This window comes from Berghia stephanieae, chromosome 13 (assembly GCF_034508935.2).
Source record: "Berghia stephanieae isolate SIO BIC M18660-M18661 chromosome 13, UCSD_Bste_1.3, whole genome shotgun sequence".
Taxonomy (NCBI): Eukaryota; Metazoa; Mollusca; class Gastropoda; order Nudibranchia; family Aeolidiidae; genus Berghia; species Berghia stephanieae.
Window position 1 is genome coordinate 738918 of NC_088372.1, and position 8417 is coordinate 747334.

At 35.5% G+C, this 8417-nt stretch overlaps 1 long non-coding RNA gene across 1 annotated transcript in view; it reads right to left on the minus strand.

Moving 5' to 3' along the window:
* LOC144959107 (uncharacterized) overlaps nucleotides 1-8417 on the minus strand; it is an 11985-nt gene continuing 3568 nt past the window's right edge. The window contains exons 2-3 of the long non-coding RNA XR_013642562.1: nucleotides 4567-4702; nucleotides 1-226 (exon numbers count right to left, since the gene is read on the minus strand). This is a non-coding gene — a long non-coding RNA (uncharacterized LOC144959107). The remainder of the gene's footprint in view (nucleotides 227-4566; nucleotides 4703-8417) is intronic.

An 8417-nucleotide genomic window follows, 5' to 3' on the forward strand; every position in this document is an offset into this window, starting at 1 on the left:
TTAAAACAGGAACAAAATACAATTTAATGTTCAAAACAAATTCCACGGGAACAAATAATCATTACAAAGCGAATATCGATACGGTGTTTTGAAATCGATGTCATTCGATATTGTCATTCATGTTAATATATCGATATTACGATACGATATGTCCAACCCTGGGCAAACTGGTTATCGGCCTGTGGCTGTCGGGCTGAAGGTTGGAAACGTTGCATTGGGATCAAACCTGGAAGAATTTGGGAAGAAAATATGAAGTATTAGTAAGACGTGATAGTCACAGTAGACCACGATAGGGGTGTTTCTTTTATACGAAACCCGCCTAAACCCTAAGTTATGGGAAGTAGGTTGCAGTGGGGAGTGAACCTGGGACTCATGGAAGTGTACACTAAGTAGGGAGTGAACCTAGGGCTATGGGTTTCGGTGGGTTTTGTCAAAAATTATAATACTAATAATACTAATAATACTAATAATACTAATACTAATAATAATAATAATAATAATAATAATAATAATAATAATAATAATAATAATAATAATAATAATAATAATAATAATAATCCCTTTAAAGCTCTGCTCTCAACTTGTTATTCCTCTCATGTTAAAATCCGCTCGACATCTATCATCTTTTCTGGCGCGAGAGATTTAAAACTGACCTATGAGAACACTTTCTGTCAAGATTTTAGGATGCACTGGAACTGGAAGGAGAGGGGGAGTTGGTCCCTGTGCTAAATGAATATCCACCTATCGTATGATAGTGATAATATGTGGTTGAAACATATATTGGTGGTGGAGGCAGTAATGAGAAGTACAGAAAGTATAGTTGCGATCGTAATATGGCAGAGAAATGGTGATGTCACATCTTCTATACTTCCGGTTCCAAACTCCTTGGATTTGACCAGTCCTTTGGAGGACTTATAATGAAAAGGTTACACATTGAATCATAAGGTGCATAACTTTATTAGTTTCAGTTAGTAGCAGGATGTATACCGTAGGCAGATTATTAAGATTATGGGACGCAAAGAGCGAGGAAAGAGGACCTTGATAGACGACGGGCATTTATTTAGACTAGAAAATAAGATCCCATCAATCTGAAAGCAGAAGATCAATTCCACAAGTTATACAGTCCTCCGGAAGAGTGGTTTTACACTTCCATTGAGATCGGAACCAGTTTTTGACATCACATATGTGTTTCCTATTATGATGATGAAGACGTCAAATGATGATATCAAATGTTGGTGACGGGAATGGATGCTGTGAGATTGGCTAAGAAGCTCAAAACATTGCCATGCAGAAATATAACGGACCAACACGCGAAACTATGTGTAACCTTGAACGTTTATTGGCTTGCATCAAATGCCTTTTATCTCAACTTGTTTCTTAGTGGGTAACCTTCAAGATGATTGATTGTTACTAGTCATAGAATCTTGGATCAACCCCGGCTTATTGACCCGTCTCATACGGTATGACTTTTAGAACTTGATTCAAGAACCGTAACTCACAACAAACAGTTTATCTCGTGTTACAAACGCTTTGATTCTAATTTGTCCAGATCAAAATCTCTGGTCTTAGTTACAACAATCTTGTTTCCAAGACAAAGTCAATTAATTCAACCATAACTTGAGTTGCCCCAAAATATAGTAAACTAAAAGCTTGTCTGTCGCTCCCGTTTGTCGAAAATCTCTGGCACTGACGTCAATGATAAATGAAGACGTGTATAAACCAGGGTGTTCGAGCGATATGCAGGTCGCCATGCCCTCCAAACTGTGTGGGATATTATTATCGTTATTATTATGTCGTCTTCAAAACATAACCATCCATTTTCGCGGAGCTCAATTCATAACATATTCAAACGATTTTTTATCTAAGTCATTCTGCCCTCCAAACAATACGAGATATTATCGTATCCAAACCGCATCCATTGATATTCTGGGAAGTCTTTCCACAACATATGTCACATATATCTTTCAAACGGTATTGTATCTGAATTAACCAAATAGCAAAATGGATATAACAGTAAAACGATTGGTAATTACATGTGAAAATATAGATTTTATCAGTTTAACAGATTTTGATCAATGTCTTTAATAAACACACACAAACTCAACACAACTTTTATAGATTTTGTACATAAAATCAATTTTGAACATTTTCACACAGTTTAGAGGAAATGTGACCCTCCGCCTCGAAACGGTATTAAGTCGGATTTTTCAATTTTGGGTTTTTGGTACACAATCATAGCTTATATTATGCTTAAAATTTTGATACCAAATTTATAAAATTCTGATTATTCATTGCCCAGCTATGACCGTTTGAAGTAGGGAGAGTGTAAAAACCAAGTTTTGAGAAAATCGACTTTGAAGTGAGGCACTGTTTTCATACATAATCAAATCAATGGGGCAAAGGTAACTCTTCAGATACGGGCATTGAAAATTTGACGAGAATAGTAAAATTTGCAGAGACGCCAATTTTCAATTTGACTCACAGGAATTTCAGACACCATTCGGAGGAATTGCAATACCGAAAGAAGAATTTCCGCACACACAAAAAGGGAATTGGGATGATATTTGGTATTGTGTTTACATATTGTATAGATCGAAATAGATGACTGATTACAAATATTTTCTGATATATGAGCACATTGCCAAATACAACCCCAAAGTTTCCTGATTTCAAGTGAAGAAAAGCTCCAAAACATAATGATGGTAGTGAGGATGATGTTGTTTTGGTGGTTGGAGTAGTAGTAGTAGTAGTAGTAGTAGTAGTAGTAGTAGTAGTAGTAGTAGTAGTAGTAGTAGTAGTAGTAGTAGTAGTAGTAGTAGTAGTAGTAGTAGTAGTAGTAGTAGTAGTAGTAGTAGTAGTAGTCGTAGTAGTAGTAGTAGTAGTAGTAGTAGTAGTAGTAGTAGTAGTAGTAGTAGTAGTAGTAGTAGTACTAGTAGTAGTAGTAGCAGTAGTAGTAGTAGTAATAGTGATGATGATGATGTCATAATGGCTGTTGTAGTAGTAGTAGTGGTAGTGATGATGATAGTGAATGATTTTAGTATATGAAACAACCAAAAACTTAAATTTGGTCATTTTGACCATTTCCACTTTAAAACCGGTTTTCTTCGTTTTCCAAATCCCGACTTAATACCGCTTCGAGGCGTAGGGTCACAAATAAGTAACAAATTTCAATGGGTTTCAAACTGGGTGTTTTTCTTACGCCTGAACGATTGCCAATTTGTTCCTTTGTTCCCTGACCCAAATGTAAAGTCTCATAATCTTAACAAAATTTTCACTCTTCACGGATTTCCTGTTATAATAATTCCATTCATTCCAACTAGACGACATGGGAAATTGTCAAGACATGCCTATGCCAGTATTAGAATGATTAACAATAATGTCATAAAATAATAAATCTTCTCTTTCTTGGGTCGTCACAGTTTGGATTATGAATTTAGAACTGAAACCAGCAACAAGCTGGCGTGGGCTGAATAAGCGAACAAAAACAAACAAAACAAAACAAGCAAAAAACTAAAAACAAAGAAAAAAGAAAATCAAGACACACAAAAAATAAAACCCAAACTAATACATAAATAGAATGGACAACATAGAATAACAAGAATCATATGGCGGCATAACACAACGAGAGTCATTCCATTGCCCCACACGTTAAAATTAAATCAAATTTGTTGAAGTGTAACCAGAGAGTTTATAAGCTAACGCTAGCTATACAATCTCTCTGGTGTTACAAACAGTCATGGGATAAGTTGGCCTGAGATTTTTTATATAGTTTTATTACTATTGAAATAATCCAGTAGTCACGAATCAGTTCGAAAATGTCTTTGTCAGCACTGACGAACAGGAACTCAGTTCGTCAGTACTGATCAATTGCGGTGGAACCTCTTATTTAGTACTGACCAATAGGCGTTGGCATTGTATATATAGATACCCAATGATTGATTTATGTACATAATTGTTTTGTGAGTGTTTAAGCTTTGCTTATATATATATATATATATATATTTATATATATATATATATATATATATATATATATATATATATATATATATATATATATATACTTCGGGTGGAAGAAGAAAAAAACCCAAGAAAAGTTTAAAGGCCTGCAGTCGCCTGACTATAAAAAAAATGCAAGTCTGAAATTTCACCTCAACGGAACCAAATGATTCAAATTTGTGTTTAGAATTGTTCCAAAATTATATTGAAACAGTTCCAGTAAACGTGTATTTAATTAAACCCATCATAAAAATGCCATATTCAAGGTTTTGGACTTTTTATAAAATTTTGATGTGACTTTCTATCCCTTATTTTGCTCTATGATTGATCCGAAACATTTTTTCCATTATACAAAGGAGTTTCTAATGTCTTGAAAAGTGATTCCATCCAATGCAAAGACAAAGCAGGAGGAGGGAGAGGAGGAGGAGGAGGAGGAAGAGGAGGAGAAGGAGGAGGAGAAGGAGGAGGAGGAAGAGGAGGAGGAGGAGGAGGAGGAGGAGGAGGAGGAGGAGGAGGATGAGAAGGAGAAGGAGGAGTAGATGTTTTTGGGTGAGATAAAGTCCTTACGCATGTTTGAGACAGTAGTCCTTGCATACATCCTCCACTTTGATGGACGAGACAACATCATGGAAGGCTTTCATCTCTTCCTGGCAACGCATCTCACAGGCCTGGAACGGACCAATGAGCTGACTTGATGACAGTCCTGTAGAGGAATCGTTATCATCATCATCATTATCATCATCATCATCATCATCATCATCATCATCATCATCATCACCTAATCAACATTGTCATCATTATAATCACCTGATTATCATCATCATCATCATCATCATCATCATCATCATCATCATCATCATCATCATCATCATCATCATCATCATCATCATTGTCATCATGATGATGATGATCATCATCATCATCATAATCATCATCATCATCTTCATCAACATCCTCATCATCATCAAGACTTTCAATAAGCATAGATTGGCTGGTCAGATCGAAGCTTTCCTTCACTTAAACACAAGGCCTAATACATATTATGATGCTATATTTAGATTTACTGCACCGGCTAGTGAGTTGTCGTTACTTGTGCACTATGGACCCAATGACCCCATCGGACACCTTATGAATAAGATTCACGATTTGTTTTTTTTTTGTTGACGTCGCCTTGTATTGTGTCGTAAACCTTTGGTAGTCGTAGTCATCCTTCCTTAACTAAAAGCCGGATACTAATCAAAAACATCCGAAATAAAGAAGACGAAATTGGCTTCAACAGTCATGACGTCACTTCCCTCGTAATGACGCATGGTAACTTAAGAACTGGGTCTAAACTATCGGAACAATGGCGGACGTCCTTATGAAATATTTCTCCGACGAGTATAAAAGTGTATCCAGAGAAGAAAAACATTTTAAATCTGATCATGTTTGACTTTTGTACATTCTGATCACATGACATATGTAAAGCCAACATGAAGAATAGATAGAATGCGCCTGGCCAAGGAGTTCACAACATTGCCATCCGGAAGTATAACGGACCAACGCACACAACTCTGTGTAACCATGAACTTTTATAGTCTGGTTAATACAGTTTAGTGAGAACAACTCACAAACGCTGATGGCAAAAACAATAACAAAGGCCTGAGTGACGTCATCTGCATACTATCTATAAAAAGTACTAATTTTGTTTGTTTAGAACCTAGCTGCTTGCCGTTACTGGGCGACGTGACATCAGGGGTCTGATTCATGGAGCGGGACTATGGTAGTCTCAGACTATAGCAAAGTCTGAGACTTTGTAGTCTAAGACTTGGGAAAGTCAGAGACTACGGAAAGTAAGCTATTCATGGAGTCGGACTTCGTCCCTGACTATCAAGTCTCTGACTACGCTTGCGAAGTCTCAGACTACAGAGGTCAATCTATTTTTAACTGGGATTCCTCGGAAACGTATCACAAAACGTCATAGAAATGTGTTACTTTTCCAGCTGCGCATGCGTCATACGAAGTGGCACAGAAATCATATCTATTTCTTCTTCGTGTTTGTTTTGATCGTTTTTTGTTTTTTTTTTTTTGTTTTTGTTTTTGCCCCACAAATAAAAATGGTGTGAGACAAGTTTAGGGGTGTAAAAATTGTTTGAGAATGTGTGTGTGTGTGTAATGTTTTTAGTAAATATAAATAACGATGGCACTTAAATGATTCTTGTCAACGGTGTAGCATTGTTCTAAGTAGAGAGCGGTGGACGCTGCCTGAAGCATGGGGTCCCGAAAATACTAACGAAAGAGTGAAGATGGATAGGAATCGGTGGAAACAAAACAGACAATGGGCATTTCGGGTACAAACAATAAACAAATAAACGTTGAAAACAAATAAGAAGAAATGTAGTATAAATTGCATCGTCTGTACTCAACGATGGTTGGAGTGTGAACGAATCGTTAGCGTGGTGTGATAGAAATGATGAGGCCAGTGAGCGACGTGAAATTTCTAGAAAATAATGGACGATAAAAGACATAATAGAAATGTAATAGTATAGTAGTAGTAGTAAGTAGTAGTAGATAGTAGTAGTAGTAGTAGTAGTAGTAGTAGTAGTATAGTAGTAGTGTAGTAGTAGTAGTAGTCAGTAGTAGTAGTAGTGAGTAGTAGGAGTATGGTAGTGTAGTGGTAGTAGGTATGTAGTGGTAGTAGTGTAGTAGTAGTAGTAGTAGTAGTAGTAGTAGTAGTAGTAGTAGTAGTAGTAGTAGTAGTAGTAGTAGTAGTAGTATAGTTGTAGTAGTAGTAGTAGTTGTAGTTGTAATTGTAGTAGTTGTAGTTGTAGTTGTAGTAGTAGTAGTAGTAGTAGTAGTAGTAGTAGTAGTAGTAGTAGTGGTAGTGATAATAGTGAAAGTAGTGGTAGTAGTAGTGGTAGTGGTAGTAGTAGTAGTGGTAGTAGTAGTGGTAGTGATAATAGTGAAAGTAGTGGTAGTAGTAGTAGTAGTAGTAGTAGTAGTAGTAGTAGTAGTAGTAGTAGTAGTAGTAGTAGTAGTTGTAGTTGTAGTAGTAGTAGTAGTTGTAGTTGTAGTTGTAGTAGTTGTAGTTGTAGTTGTAGTAGTAGTAGTAGTAGTAGTAGTAGTAGTAGTAGTAGTAGTGGTAGTGATAATAGTGAAAGTAGTGGTAGTAGTAGTGGTAGTGGTAGTAGTAGTAGTGGTAGTAGTAGTGGTAGTGATAATAGTGAAAGTAGTGGTAGTAGTAGTAGTAGTAGTAGTAGTAGTAGTAAGTTACTATGAAACAGTAGGTGTACCTGGAAAATGTTTGGAATGAACAAGATGAGGAGTGTATGTGCGATTGTTGAATCTTCGAGAAAATAGAATAAAATAAACAAAACCAAAAAAATAAAAATAAATAAATAAATAAATAAATAAAAATAAAATCAAAAACTGTCGGGTAGCCTTGTTCTAATCGCAGTACAATTACTCCCAACAGCGTATAGCACATATTATGATTTTGAAATTTAGTCCCAGACTACGATATTTACACCTGCTAAACCGCGGGTGTAAATTTCACCCGTTTAGTCCCTCGTTTAGTCTGAGACTTCGCGTAGTCCGGCTTCATGAATATCTTACAACGCCTTTTAGTCTGAGACAACGGATTTAGTCTAGGACTATCGTCGTAGTCCCGCTCCATGAATCAGACCCCAGGCTATTGAATCCGATTGTGAGTCGTATTCAATAACTCAACCAATGGAATCATTTGTTTCCTTGAGCACATCAAAGAACTTACCTTTTATGAATGAATGAATGAATGATGAATGGATTAATACATTATTTATTATCGGTAAATATTCATGTTATGCATACTTCCTTTATACATAACAACAACTATTAAAAAGGATAACAAAATATAAATGTAACAATTTGAAAAAAAATATAATCATGTCTAATACCTTCTTGATATAATCTGATTTAAAACCAGTAAGCCCTTTAAGGCTTTTCACCGAAATAAGAATTTAAAAAAAAATACTTTGCACATAAATTAAATACTATATATTATACATTAAAAATTAACATGTCTTGCTGTTTCATTCAGTATGAATTTCAAAGTACTTAGGGAACAAAAAACAGATCTGAACCATTCTGCCACTTTTGTCATGAGACTTTCAAACCCATTCAAATCTGTCTCCGTTCCCATGAGCTGTGGCAGATTATGCCAAGAATCTGCAGCGGCAAAACGAACGGATTGTTTACCAAAATTATGGGTCGTTGTGATGTTTGGGACATTAACAGTTTTAGTGTGCCTAATCATCATCAACATCATCATCATCATCATCATCATCATCATCATCATCATCATCATCATCATCATCATTATTATTATTATTATTATTATTATTATTATTATTATTATTATTATTATTATTATTATTATTATTATTATTATTATTATTATT